At 39.8% G+C, this 15,686-nt stretch overlaps 7 non-coding genes across 7 annotated transcripts; all 7 read right to left on the bottom strand.

Moving 5' to 3' along the window:
• Positions 1-11,492: 11,492 nt before the first annotated feature.
• On the bottom strand, positions 11,493-11,613 carry LOC124123758. The gene has a single exon (XR_006859355.2). It is a non-coding gene; the product is annotated as a U5 spliceosomal RNA (small nuclear RNA).
• A 511-nt stretch (positions 11,614-12,124) lies between these two features.
• Positions 12,125-12,244, bottom strand: LOC124123759. The gene has a single exon (XR_006859356.2). It is a non-coding gene; the product is annotated as a U5 spliceosomal RNA (small nuclear RNA).
• Positions 12,245-12,755: 511 nt separating this feature from the next.
• LOC124123738 lies at positions 12,756-12,875 on the bottom strand. Its single transcript, XR_006859336.2, has one exon. It is a non-coding gene; the product is annotated as a U5 spliceosomal RNA (small nuclear RNA).
• A 511-nt stretch (positions 12,876-13,386) lies between these two features.
• LOC124123739 lies at positions 13,387-13,506 on the bottom strand. Its single transcript, XR_006859337.2, has one exon. It is a non-coding gene; the product is annotated as a U5 spliceosomal RNA (small nuclear RNA).
• Positions 13,507-14,017: 511 nt separating this feature from the next.
• Positions 14,018-14,137, bottom strand: LOC124123740. The gene has a single exon (XR_006859338.2). It is a non-coding gene; the product is annotated as a U5 spliceosomal RNA (small nuclear RNA).
• Positions 14,138-14,648: 511 nt separating this feature from the next.
• Positions 14,649-14,768, bottom strand: LOC124123741. The gene has a single exon (XR_006859339.2). It is a non-coding gene; the product is annotated as a U5 spliceosomal RNA (small nuclear RNA).
• A 511-nt stretch (positions 14,769-15,279) lies between these two features.
• On the bottom strand, positions 15,280-15,399 carry LOC124123742. Its single transcript, XR_006859340.2, has one exon. It is a non-coding gene; the product is annotated as a U5 spliceosomal RNA (small nuclear RNA).
• Positions 15,400-15,686: the final 287 nt, after the last annotated feature.

Genomic DNA, 15,686 nt, shown 5'->3' with positions numbered 1-15,686 from the left:
CACACACACTCACACACAATATGCCTTCATTTTCGAAACAAATCATAACTTCTCTAAAATTCCTTTAACAATTGCTCCGCTTCATTGAGTGAGTGAGTGAGTAGCTTTACGCCACATTTTCGCAATATTCCAGCAATATCACATCGAGGAACACCGGAAATTGGCTTCACACATTGTACTCATGACGGAAATCGAACCCGGGTCTTTGGCGTGACGAGCGAACGCTTTAACCTCTAGGCTACCTGATCGGCCCCGCTTCATTGACACGTATGGAACATGACGTTGTAAGCAACACTCTCAATAGTAAAAGTCAACACAATAGTAAAAGTCAACACAATAGTAAAAGAAATATCATGACGTCAGTATAAACCACATGACATCTTCATTGTCTAAAATATCAATCTTTAAAAAGTAAAGAGTTCCTGAATAAGACAGATCCTCGTTTTGCACGTGCATTTTCGGGTGTTCTTCATTTATGTTTCACTGGAGCTGTACATACCACTGTAGTACTCGTATGATTATGGAAATGTTTTTGTGCCAGTTTTATTATTGTAAAAATTGTATTGATGTTTTTACTGGTGATTGTTTCTACATTGTAAATATTTGACAAGATCCATCTGTTGATCTTTCATTTTAAACTAAGGTTACACACAAACACAGATCTTTGCGAATAAAGTCTTCCTCAAAGTGATTACTTTAACACATTCAATGTGTGAAAATAGTGCATGTCTCAATAGAACCCAGATATTGACAGTTTAGTGAACTAATTTAAATATGCTTTTATGTATGACGCCGCTATATAAGTGTAATACTGTTGAACACGACGGTAAATCCCATTTCACCCCAACCCTCCTTATACTTATAATATATCCCATTATGGTTGACACCAAAAGACGTTAACAGTTTTTATATGATATGAAACAATGCTTTATTTAGAGTTTCACTAAAAATGTGTTTTGAATGCCTGTGGGCACGGTTGTCTTCTTTGATGCTTTAACTGAAGATGCATAGAGAATACTAAGCTTGTTGAGTGAGTGAGTGAGTTGGGTTTAACGCCGCTTTAACATTATTCCAGTTATATCGCGGCGTGTCAGCTTTATGTGGGAGGAAAGCCCGAAGTGATGCAGGTCTCAGACGTTTACCACTTCCGTGAAACCCACGAGCACGGGTATGGTGCTGACAAACCTAGAAACCTAATCGGGGCGAACCGGGATTCGAACCCACAATCATATTTTTCTGGCGTGCACAGCGAATCGCGGCGCCTTAGACGACTGGGCCACCCGTGCCCCCTCTATGCTTGTTGAATACAGGCTTATGAAACACATGTACTTTCTATGTGGTATTTATGTGAAGTGCATTTATTTTCGTAGATCTCACGAGAATCGCATCATCGGGTACTTTATGTATTACCCATGAACGTATCGAAGGTATTTTGTGTTTAAGGTATAACCCAACTGTTCAAATGATGTTTCCAATATGAATATTTTTTCTCTACCCCATTACGCAATATCGCGATGTAACGATAATGCGACACGGCGGTAGAGCGATATTGCGGTATTTCAATGCGATTTCGTACTGTTTCATTGCACTGTATGCATCGCTATATGCATTCTGATCTGATCAATCACGGCACCATCGCATTGTCGCACTAATATATCGCAATATCGCGAAGTGTGGCGGGTAATACAGCAAAGAGTTCACAAGCAACATCTTGAACTCGTCTCTGAATAGGTGCGCCATTCAATAATCAATACAACAATCAATATTGTTTTTCGGCTGTCATAAAGTGATTATCTGAGCACATTGATAATGACTTACTATAGACCACTGATACAAAGTATCAATTTCTGCTTTGTGAAGATAAAAATGGGGCGTTTTGATGTATATACATGCATTTAATACTATTCATAGTTTGGTCTCATATGTGATTCAGATTAAGATTATATACACCAACAAATAATAAATTATAAACTAATCTAATTGAAGGGATGTTTTAAACGGCTAGTTTAACACATTTTGATCACACACATTTTAAATCATTTTGGGGAAATGAACTGTGTTAAAGTCGTTGTTGTCGGGTTAATAAGTCAGGTTTAAAACCGTCCCTGTTAATATTAGAGCCATATTAAGGTAGCCTTTAGACAAGTGTGGTGTATGGAAACAACCTGGTTCGTTTGAAGTGAACATATTTACAACTGTCCGTAATTTATTGAGTGATAATGAAAGACGCTTTCGAACAAATACTTACCACAGCAGAGGGACAGGAAGCACGACAGAAGCAGAATACACACGCCTGGCATCGTCTTATCGCTGTCTAGTGTCTGTGCCTACTCCGTCAGCGGTATGTCAGGTATTCGAACGTATTCAAACACCAATAATTGACACACCTTCAAGGGAATTAACGGACGTAGTAAAGTAATTGTTGCGGAATCAAGACAATAAACTTAATGTAGGGTACACATTTGCAGCGCTGTTCTTTTCATAAGTTTAGCACCGAAAAAATGCATGGTCTTTCTCAGCTAATGTACAAACGTCTTGCTTGTCATCTTCATTACTGACAAGAACAGAAGTTAATTATGTGTCTACTCTGCAAAACAATAGCAAATCAATTGATCAACAGGTACTCTGAGTTCACTATGGGCAATTAGTAAATGACTGTGTGGATGCGAGTTAATGAAGTAGTAACGATCGAGTTCAACAATGGACTGTGTTAGATGGAATTATGCTGTCAATAGAATATATCTATACACACAGAGTAACAATGTCTTGTGTTCTCTTCTGCCATAGGACTATTTTATTCAAACTGTGTTCACATTTTCTACACAGTAAAACAGCTTTTGTCATTTTCTATACACTGAAACAGTGTTGACATTTTCTTCACAGTGAAACAGTGTTGACATTCTCTACACATTGAAACAGTGTTGACATTCTCTACACATTGAAACAGTGTTGACATTCTCTACACATTGAAACAGTGTTGACATTCTCTACACATTGGAACAGTGTTGACATTCTCTGCACACCATGTCGACGACAAACGACCTGTGCACAGGTGTATTGCCTCAGTGGAAGAACACATACTAGCGTGTTTTCCACACCATTTAACCTTGGTATTATCCCTCAGTTGCCTAAACAAATGAGCATATTATTATTATTATTATTATTATTATTATTATTATTATTATTATTATCCTTTAAAGTCTGACCTTTCGGGAGGTAGTCCAACAGTAAGATTCCTTCGGAATCACAGAAGACCGAAGCCATCACCTTGTCAACTAGTGAAACATACTTTTTCCTGTTCGGAGAAGGATACGTTACATATTTTCATTGCTTTGTCGGAGGTTTAGTCCATGGCTGATTGCGGTCAACCCAAAATGTATCCATTAATACAAATCGCGCAACAAAATCAGCTAGGTCTACTTCAAAGTGACGTAAATGTTCATGAGAGCTGATGAACATTAAGCGTTTCTGATCAGGAGTTAGTAGCCCTGGAACCCAGTATGCTAAAACCTTTGCCACACCCAGTTCATTTATCGGAGTGTTCTCAACTCTCTCAGGAGAGTTGCATACTGATTTGGCTGTGTGAGCTGTGATGAGTCATCGATCACCCATAATCATGTCATGCATGTTATTAACAATTCCCTCACTGATTAGCAGTTGAAGATCTCCCTGATCTTTGATAATGTTCGATGCCCTCTCTTCCACCCCTTGAACTCTGCAGCCCAATCTTAATGGTGGCAAAGGAAGGTGCATCATCCCCTGGAGTTGAGTCCATGTCCTCAAGGATGGCTATTTGAGTTAGCCCTTTGAGTTGGAGAAACTTGTTGACAGAGCGACAGTCAGTGTTGTCCATTTTCACCAATAGAGAATTATCTATCAGAAAGATGCTGCCTGGTTGTGTATTTGGTTCAATGCAGCCTGTAAGCATAGGCGATATTGAACAAAATACATTGAAACCGTTGCTACACTAAACATCCTCCGTAGTTACGCTGTGAACGTTTCAGCCACCACTCGTAATTGGTGTGTTTACATCACCTAATTGTTAATTGTAAGGCCGTGGGTGTGTGTGAGGCTGTAGGTGTGTGTGTGTGTGTGTGTGTGTGTGTGTGTGTGTGTGTGTGTGTGTGTGTGTGTGTGTGTGTGTGTGTGTGTGTGTGAGGCTGCTGATGTGTGTGAGGCTGTATGTAGGTGTGTAAGGTTGTAGGTGTGTGTATGGCTATAGGTGTGTGTGTGTGTGTGTAAGGCCATAGGTGTGAAAGGCTGTATGTGTGTGTGTAAGGTTGTAGGTGTGTAAGGCCATAGGTGTGAAAGGCTGTCGATGTATGTAAGGCTTTAGGTGTCTAAGGGTGAATGAATGAATGAATGAATGAATGAATGAATGAATGATCTTTATTTCCTCGATAAATTTCGGAGAGTGATATATATATATACATTAACGCAACATATTTACACGAACATTATTCAGAGAAATTGACAATACTGAATATTTACATATCTTGGTCCTGGTATGAGATAAACTGTCTACAGCCAGATCATTGATCGCAGGTTCTGGGAGCTTATGTCTCGTGATACTTAGGATATGAATTAAGCCCAGCTGTCAAGGTTCATATCCTCTACAATAGGGGTTATACCACCTCGTAATGCCACAAGTTTTACTTCGTCATCTGCACAGTCCTCAATACACATGTATTGTACGAGGTTTAAAGTGTCAAATAGATGCTCATAGAAGGTGTTCCTTGCATCAGCTAAAGCTGTACAACATAGCAGTTGGTGCTTTTTTATGTCATCGCACTCGTCACCAGACACTGCCCTGGTCTTATTGGTAGTGTTCCTAGCTTCACAAGTGCATACATAGGTCTAGTTGGCATATTGTGCAAAATACACACAGTCTGTGTGGTACACGTTTACTGTGAATTTTACTAAATCTGTTTTTTCAGGGTGATATCACAGACATGTGTGCCAATGAGCAGTTTCATGTTCTGTTATTTTAGTCTGTACGGTTTTGTTCCACACATCCTTGGATAGAAACTGGTTAGTTTTCATAAAGTGAACTATTGTGGTCCATAATTCATACTTTTTTGCTACATTGAGTAGATCGTAGGTTACAGACTTAGTTTTGTCACTGCCTGTTATATATAGAGCACTGTTACGACGTAAATTGTACTAAAAAGGTAAATTGTAATACTTGCAGCAAATTGTAATAATTTTGACGTAAATTGTAACAACAACGTAAATTGTAATAAAATTTGACGTAAATTGTAATACGCAAATTGTAATAAAAATTGACGTAAATTGTAATAATCTCAACTTGCGGTAAAATGTAATAACTTTTTACGTAAATTGTAATAACCTTATAAGTTTAGTATCAAAGGCGTTAAATGACTAGAACCTATCCTTGTCAGGGTTGGTACAGGGTTTATCGTACAATCGTCATTAAAGTATGCGTGTGGGGGAGGATTGAGGTCGTTATCGTACATTGTTGTATAATTATATGTATATATAAACGCATTGGAATTTCATTTCTATGGTTGTCCAAAAGAGGATTAATTACTAGAATGAACGTAGTTTTCTTATTTATTTGAGAAATACTCTGTGCGTTTTGTATTATATTTTGACGAAGAATTCATATACAACAAATGAGTGACAGATCTCCTGTGCAATGTCAAATGAAAAAAAAACAGTCGTCAGCAAATACAGCATAGATTTCCCATGCATGGGAAAGGAGAATACTTAATACATAACATTATATACAATGTTTTTATTAATATCAAAAGAGGGGCGTGGATATTCTTTGCCTACATTGCATATACTATTAGATATTGTGTTTTCTCGATCTCTGTGAACTTCTCACAGATAAAGAAATAATAATAAATAAATGCAAACCATGTTAACTTATGCAATATTTGTAGCAATGTATGATTATCATATGGATCATTAATATAACATAAAATATTTCCTTTCATAGGAAGAAGTATATTTAATGAAATAAATGAATAAATGTAACTGTCTGGATTCCTTTCATATGTCATGAAGAACTATTAACAACTTACTGACAACTTTTGCTGGGATAATAACTCCTTGCCCCAAGAACAAAAACAGAATCCATCATGATAACGGCACGAAATCATAATTCACAAGCATACACAAATAATCGTTGGTGGATTGCGCCAAGCAACCTTGATACCAAATTTGGTACCTCACGTATAATGCGGTACAAAATTTTCGAAACAGATAATTACGTTTTTCATAAGTTATCACTAATTTGTGACATATATACGGACAAAAATTACCTCAGAGGATAATCTTCTCTGGGGGTTAAGAGGATTAAAATAATTCCAGCTAACATCAAGCACTGTAATAAAATATGGAAATTATGGCATACCTTCTTAACATTCCAATGAAAAGAATAGTGACTAACTAAGAAACCAAATTATATTTATCTCCGATACTATGCCCTCATCAGTATACACACACACACACACACATACATACACACACACACAAACACACACACACAAACACACATATACACACCAACACACACACATACATATACAAACACATACACACATAGGTATGTATGTATGTATGCATGTATGTATGTATGTATGTATGTATGTATGTATGTATGTATGTATGTATGTATGCATGCATGTATGTATGTATGTATGTATGCCAGTAAATACGACCTCTATATGTCATTGGTATCAGATCTATGACTACACTTCTACATATAGTTCCAAGTAAAAGATGAGTGACACTACTTTGTGAGAGGTCCTACAAAAATTCTGATATGAGCAATTAAAGGTTATACAAATGAACAAAGTAAGATATTTTAAAAAGATAAAATAGAAACACAAACCTGTAGATATACGAATTAGAATGTAGAAAATACATTAGATAAACTTATCTTCTACGTAGATAAAAGTATGTCCAACGAAGACATAAGTATATTCTTCGTAGATAATACGTTTTTCATTTTTTATCACTAATTTGAAAAGGAAAATAATCACCTGAAAGCATAACCTCCTCTGGGGGTTTAAGAGGATTAAAGTAATTCCAACAAACAACAAGCACTGCAATGAAATTACAACATACTTTGTTAAAATTCTGCTGAAAAGACTAGTAACTATCTAAGAAACCAAATCATACAGTTGCTGCGATACTTGGGCCTCATCAGCATAGACACACAAACACAAACATACACAAACACACACACACACACATACCCCCCCCCCGCCCCCCGCCCCCCCCACACACACGCACATACCCCCCCCCCCCCCCACACATACATTCTCTCTCACACACACACACACACGCACGCACGCACGCACACACACGCACGCACGCACGCACGCACGCACGCACGCACGCACGCACGCACGCACGCACGCACGCACGCACACACACACACACACACACATATACAGACACAAACACGTGTTGCACACACTACATACCCATACAAAAACACCACCACACAAACGCTATATGTGTGTATACATGTACGTATGTACGTACGTATGTTTGTATGTATGTATGTGTGTATGTTTGTATGTATGTATGTATGTATGTATGTATGTATGTATGTATGTATGTATGTATGTATGTATGTATGTATGTATGTATGTATGTATGTATGTATGTATGTATGTATGCGCGCATGTAGGTGTGTATGTAATGACAGTTAATGTGAGCTCTATGTCATTGGTATCACATATATGACTGCACTTCTACATACTCTAGATGACAGTTTCATGTACGTAGATGAAAGGATGTAAGTGGACGATAGTATCTCGATGGCATACTATCATCTACGTAGAAGATACTATCATATACGTAGATGAAAGAATCTTCTACGTAGATGATAGTATCTTCTACGTAGATGATAGTATCTTCTACGTAGATGATAGTATTTTCTATGCAGATGGTAGTATCTTCTACGTAGATGATACCATGCCACAAACATCACATCACTTCCAATAAAATTAATGTCTTGCACTATGTTGACACCACCCTTTAATGACGATTGTACGATAAAGCTTATACCAACCATCCCTAACTTAACAGTTTTGTACGTTTGTCATCATACACAGTATTTCTCGAATCGTACATGTGAAACGCAAGCTCAACTGACAAAGATCATTTCTAGTCAATTGGCGTCTTGGGCACTACGTTAGTAAGGTTATTACAATTTACGTAAGAATTTATTACATTTTACCGCAAGTAGAGATTATTACAATTTACGTCAATTTTTATTACAATTTGCGTATTACAATTTACGTCAAATATTATTACAATTTGCTGCAAGTATTACAATTTACATCGTAACAAGCACACTTGAAATAGAACACTTTTTTCAGGGCATATCTGTGGGTTCTTCTACACATCCTCCCAAGGAACATCAACTACATTTTGTCAATCAAAGATGTCATAATCCACAATCCCAGCGTCTGAATAGTTGCAACGGTCGGAGATCTTACATAAAAAGTAGCGCTGGAGTTTTTTTCAGTTTCATTGTATTCTGTCGTGGACATAAATGAGCACATTTCATACGCGTAGAAGGCACATGGAATTATTACTCTACGTCATATGTTCACACAGCAGACTGGGTTCAGACCACCTGCTCTTAGTCCATTCTTTCTCGACTTGGCACAAGCTATCCAGGTCCTTTCGGATTCTAAATGGGTCTTGATAATGCAACCTGAATATATTGTTTTTGATTTCATTTCCAGTACAGTAAACAACGTTTATAACGAACACGCTTATAACGAACTGACCGATATAACGAACTTATTTTTGGGTCCCGGCCAACTGCTGTACATGTGTTGTATATGCTTATAAAACGAACTACGATTATAACGAACTAAAATTAGTGGCCCCTTTTATTTTGTTATAACCGTAGTTTACTGTATATGGTTACCTAGTGTAACAGAACATGGTTGGTTGAGTTTGTTTCCGCCTTAAAGTAATAAGACACAGCATTTGCTTGCATTATATGTAAGTCTCCATGGGCAAGCATATTGATGGACAGTTTGTAAGGACATACATAGCCCACTACTTGTTGAGCTTATGGGGGTCGTGTCGAGTGGGGCTACTGGGAAGTGATCATGGCGGATTATAAGCTCGGTAATATACACAATGAACATCCAGGTGGAAAACACGTGTCCTTGTCCACTTTGTCCGATTGGTAACGTTCGACTGGTATCGAGAAACACAGTGTATACATCGGAAGAGTTTTCCATGGAGAAAGATATGACTTCTTTCAGTATATAGGTAGTTATGTTTGCGTCATGTTCTAGCCTGAACCCACATTGCAATCTATGTTGGAAGTCGGTCTCCATATTTTTGATATACCTCTCAATTCCCTTTAACATGATCTTTTCGAACTGACGCGCGTCAGAGTTATTGCCCTGTGTTTGTGTGTAGCGCCGTAGGTTTGCGTAAGGTTGTAGGTGTGTGTAAGGCCGTAGGTGTGTGTTGGTGTAGGTGTGTGAGGATGTAGGTGTGTGTGGTGATGTAGGTGTGTGAGGATGTAGGTGTATGTGAGGCTGTAGGTGTGTGTAAGGCCGTAGGTGTGTGTTGATGTAGGTGTGTGAGGATGTAGGTGTGTGTGGTGATGTAGGTGTGTGAGGATGTAGGTGTATGTGAGGCTGTAGGTGTGTATAAGGCTGTAGGTGTGTGTGTGTGTGTGTGATGCTATAGGTGTGTGAGGATGTAGGTGTGTGTAAGGCTGTAGGTGTATGTGTGATGCTGTAGGTGTGTGAGGATGTAGGTGTGTGTAAGGCTGTGGGTGTTTGTGATGCTGTAGGTGTGTAAGGCTGTAGGTGTGTGTGATGCTGTAGGTGTGTGAGGATGTAGGTGTGTGTGATGCTGTAGGTGTGTGAGGATGTAGGTGTGTGTGGTGATGTAGGTGTGTGAGGATGTAGGTGTGTGTGGTGATGTAGGTGTGTGAGGATGTAGGTGTGTGTGATGATGTAGGTGTGTGAGGATGTAGGTGTGTGTGGTGATGTAGGTGTGTGAGGATGTAGGTGTATGTGAGGCTGTAGGTGTGTGAGGATGTAGGTGTGTATAAGGCTGTAGGTGTGTGTGTGATGCTGTAGGTGTGTGAGGAAGTAGGTGTGTGTAAGGCTGTAGGTGTGTGTGTGTGATGCTGTAGGTGTGTGAAAATGTAGGTGTGTGTAAGGCTGTAGGTGTGTGTGTGATGCTGTAGGTGTGTGAGGATGTAGGGGTGTATAAGGCTGTAGGTGTGTGTGTGATGCTGTAGGTGTGTGAGGATGTAGGTGTGTGTAAGGCTGTAGGTGTGTGTGTGATGCTGTAGGTGTGTGTGTAAGGCTGTAGGTGTGTGTGTGTGTGTGTGTGTGTGTGTGTGTGTGTGTGTGTGTGTGTGTGTGTGTGTGTGTGTGTGTGTGTGATGCTGTAGGTGTGTGTAAGGCTGTAGGTGTGTATGTGTGTGTGTGTGTGATGCTGTAGGTGTGTGATGTTATAGGTGTGTGTAAGGCTGTAGGTGTGTGTAAAGCTGTAGATGTATGTGAGGCTGTAGGTGTGTGTGTGATGCTGTAGGTGTGTGATGTTATAGGTGTGTGTAAGGCTGTAGATGTATGTGAGGCTGTAGGTGTGTGTGTGTGTGTGTGTGTGATGCTGTAGGTGTGTGTAAGGCTGTAGGTGTGTGTAAAGCTGTAGATGTATGTGAGGCTGTAGGTGTGTGTAGGGCTGAAGGTGTTTGTGATGATAAAATTGTATGTATGACTTATTTGTGTGTGTAAGGCTGTACGTGTGTGTAGAGCTGTATGTAAGTGTGTGAGTCTGTATGGGTTGGTGAGTCTGTAAGTATGTGTAAGAAACAGCTTTTGCTTGCATTAAATGTAAGTCACCATGGGAAAGCATATGGATGGACAGTTCTTCTGACATACATCGGCCACTACTTGTTGAGCTTATGGGAGTCGTAGAGCTGTAGGTATGTTTGATACAAGATACAAGATACAAATCCAACCAGCGAGTTAATGTAACAGGTACCTGTCTGCACCCCAGTCACCTTATCATTTCAGCACGTGCAGGTGCGAAGACATGACTCGTGTCATTTAAATCATCTGTTCAATATTAGCTTTTCATGTGACATTAAAAATGATTTGGTAAACATCTTCAACTTGGAGATCGCTTGATGCAAGCATGGCGTGTCAAAATAATGTCGGCTTTGATCAATCCAGTGTGTGTGGCAGCCATTTTGAACGTGGACTAATCGTGTTACTTAGCCTATCATTGTGAGAGACGCTCACGTCAATGCACCCCTCAAGATACAAATCCAACAAGCGATTCTCGTGCGCACCCATAATAAAGGAAAGGTCAGTGAGGGGATGGTGGCTTCAGCTTGTAAACAACGCTGTACATTTGCAATATCCCCACATTAAAAGAGGAGAGAAGACGGAAGCGAGTGGTGGTTACCTACCTTTGATGCAGTTGCTTGGAGTTCTATTTTTATTATTTGGAATGTTGACCCTGGCAATGCAGGGCGTAATAAATTAGTCTATAGACTCATTGTGATGTTCCTCTCCACGGAAATCTTTAGTAAAAGGCGAAAGATTTATCCGAATGGATGAAGAGAAACCAGAATTAATGTAACAGGTACCTGTCTGCACCCCAGTCACCTTATCATTTCAGCACGTGCAGGTGCGAAGACATGACTCGTGTCATTTAAATCATCTGTTCAATATTAGCTTTTCATGTGACATAAAACGGTGATAAAACAATTGTAAAAATGATTTGGTAAACATCTTCAACTTGGAGATCGCTTGATGCAAGCATGGCGTGTCAAAATAATGTCGGCTTTGATCAATCCAGTGTGTGTGGCAGCCATTTTGAACGTGGACTAATCGTGTTACTTAGCCTATCATTGTGAGAGACGCTCACGTCAATGCACCCCTCAAGATACAAATCCAACAAGCGATTCTCGTGCGCACCCATAATAAAGGAAAGGTCAATGAGGGGATGGTGGCTTCAGCTTGTAAACAACGCTGTACATTTGCAATATCCCCACATTAAAAGAGGAGAGAAGACGGAAGCGAGTAGTGGTTACCTACCTTTGATGCAGTTGCTTGGAGTTCTATTTTTATTATTTGGAATGTTGACCCTGGCAATGCAGGGCGTCATAAATTAGTCTATAGACTCATTGTGATGTTCCTCTCCACGGAAATCTTTAGTAAAAGGCGAAAGATTTATCCGAATGGATGAAGAGAAACCAGAGTTAATGTAACAGGTACCTGTCTGCACCCCAGTCACCTTATCATTTCAGCACGTGCAGGTGCGAAGACATGACTCGTGTCATTTAAATCATCTGTTCAATATTAGCTTTTCATGTGACATAAAACGGTGATAAAACAATTGTAAAAATGATTTGGTAAACATCTTCAACTTGGAGATCGCTTGATGCAAGCATGGCGTGTCAAAATAATGTCGGCTTTGATCAATCCAGTGTGTGTGGCAGCCATTTTGAACGTGGACTAATCGTGTTACTTAGCCTATCATTGTGAGAGACGCTCACGTCAATGCACCCCTCAAGATACAAATCCAACAAGCGATTCTCGTGCGCACCCATAATAAAGGAAAGGTCAATTAGGGGATGGTGGCTTCAGCTTGTAAACAACGCTGTACATTTGCAATATCCCCACATTAAAAGAGGAGAGAAGACGGAAGCGAGTAGTGGTTACCTACCTTTGATGCAGTTGCTTGGAGTTCTATTTTTATTATTTGGAATGTTGACCCTGGCAATGCAGGGCGTCATAAATTAGTCTATAGACTCATTGTGATGTTCCTCTCCACGGAAATCTTTAGTAAAAGGCGAAAGATTTATCCGAATGGATGAAGAGAAACCAGAGTTAATGTAACAGGTACCTGTCTGCACCCCAGTCACCTTATCATTTCAGCACGTGCAGGTGCGAAGACATGACTCGTGTCATTTAAATCATCTGTTCAATATTAGCTTTTCATGTGACATAAAACGGTGATAAAACAATTGTAAAAATGATTTGGTAAACATCTTCAACTTGGAGATCGCTTGATGCAAGCATGGCGTGTCAAAATAATGTCGGCTTTGATCAATCCAGTGTGTGTGGCAGCCATTTTGAACGTGGACTAATCGTGTTACTTAGCCTATCATTGTGAGAGACGCTCACGTCAATGCACCCCTCAAGATACAAATCCAACAAGCGATTCTCGTGCGCACCCATAATAAAGGAAAGGTCAATGAGGGGATGGTGGCTTCAGCTTGTAAACAACGCTGTACATTTGCAATATCCCCACATTAAAAGAGGAGAGAAGACGGAAGCGAGTAGTGGTTACCTACCTTTGATGCAGTTGCTTGGAGTTCTATTTTTATTATTTGGAATGTTGACCCTGGCAATGCAGGGCGTCAAAAATTAGTCTATAGACTCATTGTGATGTTCCTCTCCACGGAAATCTTTAGTAAAAGGCGAAAGATTTATCCGAATGGATGAAGAGAAACCAGAGTTAATGTAACAGGTACCTGTCTGCACCCCAGTCACCTTATCATTTCAGCACGTGCAGGTGCGAAGACATGACTCGTGTCATTTAAATAGTCTGTTCAATATTAGCTTTTCATGTGACATAAAACGGTGATAAAACAATTGTAAAAATGATTTGGTAAACATCTTCAACTTGGAGATCGCTTGATGCAAGCATGGCGTGTCAAAATAATGTCGGCTTTGATCAATCCAGTGTGTGTGGCAGCCATTTTGAACGTGGACTAATCGTGTTACTTAGCCTATCATTGTGAGAGACGCTCACGTCAATGCACCCCTCAAGATACAAATCCAACAAGCGATTCTCGTGCGCACCCATAATAAAGGAAAGGTCAATGAGGGGATGGTGGCTTCAGCTTGTAAACAACGCTGTACATTTGCAATATCCCCACATTAAAAGAGGAGAGAAGACGGAAGCGAGTAGTGGTTACCTACCTTTGATGCAGTTGCTTGGAGTTCTATTTTTATTATTTGGAATGTTGACCCTGGCAATGCAGGGCGTCATAAATTAGTCTATAGACTCATTGTGATGTTCCTCTCCACGGAAATCTTTAGTAAAAGGCGAAAGATTTATCCGAATGGATGAAGAGAAACCAGAGTTAATGTAACAGGTACCTGTCTGCACCCCAGTCACCTTATCATTTCAGCACGTGCAGGTGCGAAGACATGACTCGTGTCATTTAAATCATCTGTTCAATATTAGCTTTTCATGTGACATAAAACGGTGATAAAACAATTGTAAAAATGATTTGGTAAACATCTTCAACTTGGAGATCGCTTGATGCAAGCATGGCGTGTCAAAATAATGTCGGCTTTGATCAATCCAGTGTGTGTGGCAGCCATTTTGAACGTGGACTAATCGTGTTACTTAGCCTATCATTGTGAGAGACGCTCACGTCAATGCACCCCTCAAGATACAAATCCAACAAGCGATTCTCGTGCGCACCCATAATAAAGGAAAGGTCAATTAGGGGATGGTGGCTTCAGCTTGTAAACAACGCTGTACATTTGCAATATCCCCACATTAAAAGAGGAGAGAAGACGGAAGCGAGTAGTGGTTACCTACCTTTGATGCAGTTGCTTGGAGTTCTATTTTTATTATTTGGAATGTTGACCCTGGCAATGCAGGGCGTCATAAATTAGTCTATAGACTCATTGTGATGTTCCTCTCCACGGAAATCTTTAGTAAAAGGCGAAAGATTTATCCGAATGGATGAAGAGAAACCAGAGTTAATGTAACAGGTACCTGTCTGCACCCCAGTCACCTTATCATTTCAGCACGTGCAGGTGCGAAGACATGACTCGTGTCATTTAAATCATCTGTTCAATATTAGCTTTTCATGTGACATAAAACGGTGATAAAACAATTGTAAAAATGATTTGGTAAACATCTTCAACTTGGAGATCGCTTGATGCAAGCATGGCGTGTCAAAATAATGTCGGCTTTGATCAATCCAGTGTGTGTGGCAGCCATTTTGAACGTGGACTAATCGTGTTACTTAGCCTATCATTGTGAGAGACGCTCACGTCAATGCACCCCTCAAGATACAAATCCAACAAGCGATTCTCGTGCGCACCCATAATAAAGGAAAGGTCAATGAGGGGATGGTGGCTTCAGCTTGTAAACAACGCTGTACATTTGCAATATCCCCACATTAAAAGAGGAGAGAAGACGGAAGCGAGTAGTGGTTACCTACCTTTGATGCAGTTGCTTGGAGTTCTATTTTTATTATTTGGAATGTTGACCCTGGCAATGCAGGGCGTCAAAAATTAGTCTATAGACTCATTGTGATGTTCCTCTCCACGGAAATCTTTAGTAAAAGGCGAAAGATTTATCCGAATGGATGAAGAGAAACCAGAGTTAATGTAACAGGTACCTGTCTGCACCCCAGTCACCTTATCATTTCAGCACGTGCAGGTGCGAAGACATGACTCGTGTCATTTAAATAGTCTGTTCAATATTAGCTTTTCATGTGACATAAAACGGTGATAAAACAATTGTAAAAATGATTTGGTAAACATCTTCAACTTGGAGATCGCTTGATGCAAGCATGGCGTGTCAAAATAATGTCGGCTTTGATCAATCCAGTGTGTGTGGCAGCCATTTTGAACGTGGACTAATCGTGTTACTAAGCCTATCATTGTGAGAGA

Source organism: Haliotis rufescens, unplaced genomic scaffold, assembly GCF_023055435.1.
Source record: "Haliotis rufescens isolate VD_foot unplaced genomic scaffold, xgHalRufe1.0.p SCAF_31, whole genome shotgun sequence".
Classification (NCBI taxonomy): Eukaryota; Metazoa; Mollusca; class Gastropoda; order Lepetellida; family Haliotidae; genus Haliotis; species Haliotis rufescens.
This window is presented reverse-complemented; position numbering and strand designations above follow the sequence as displayed.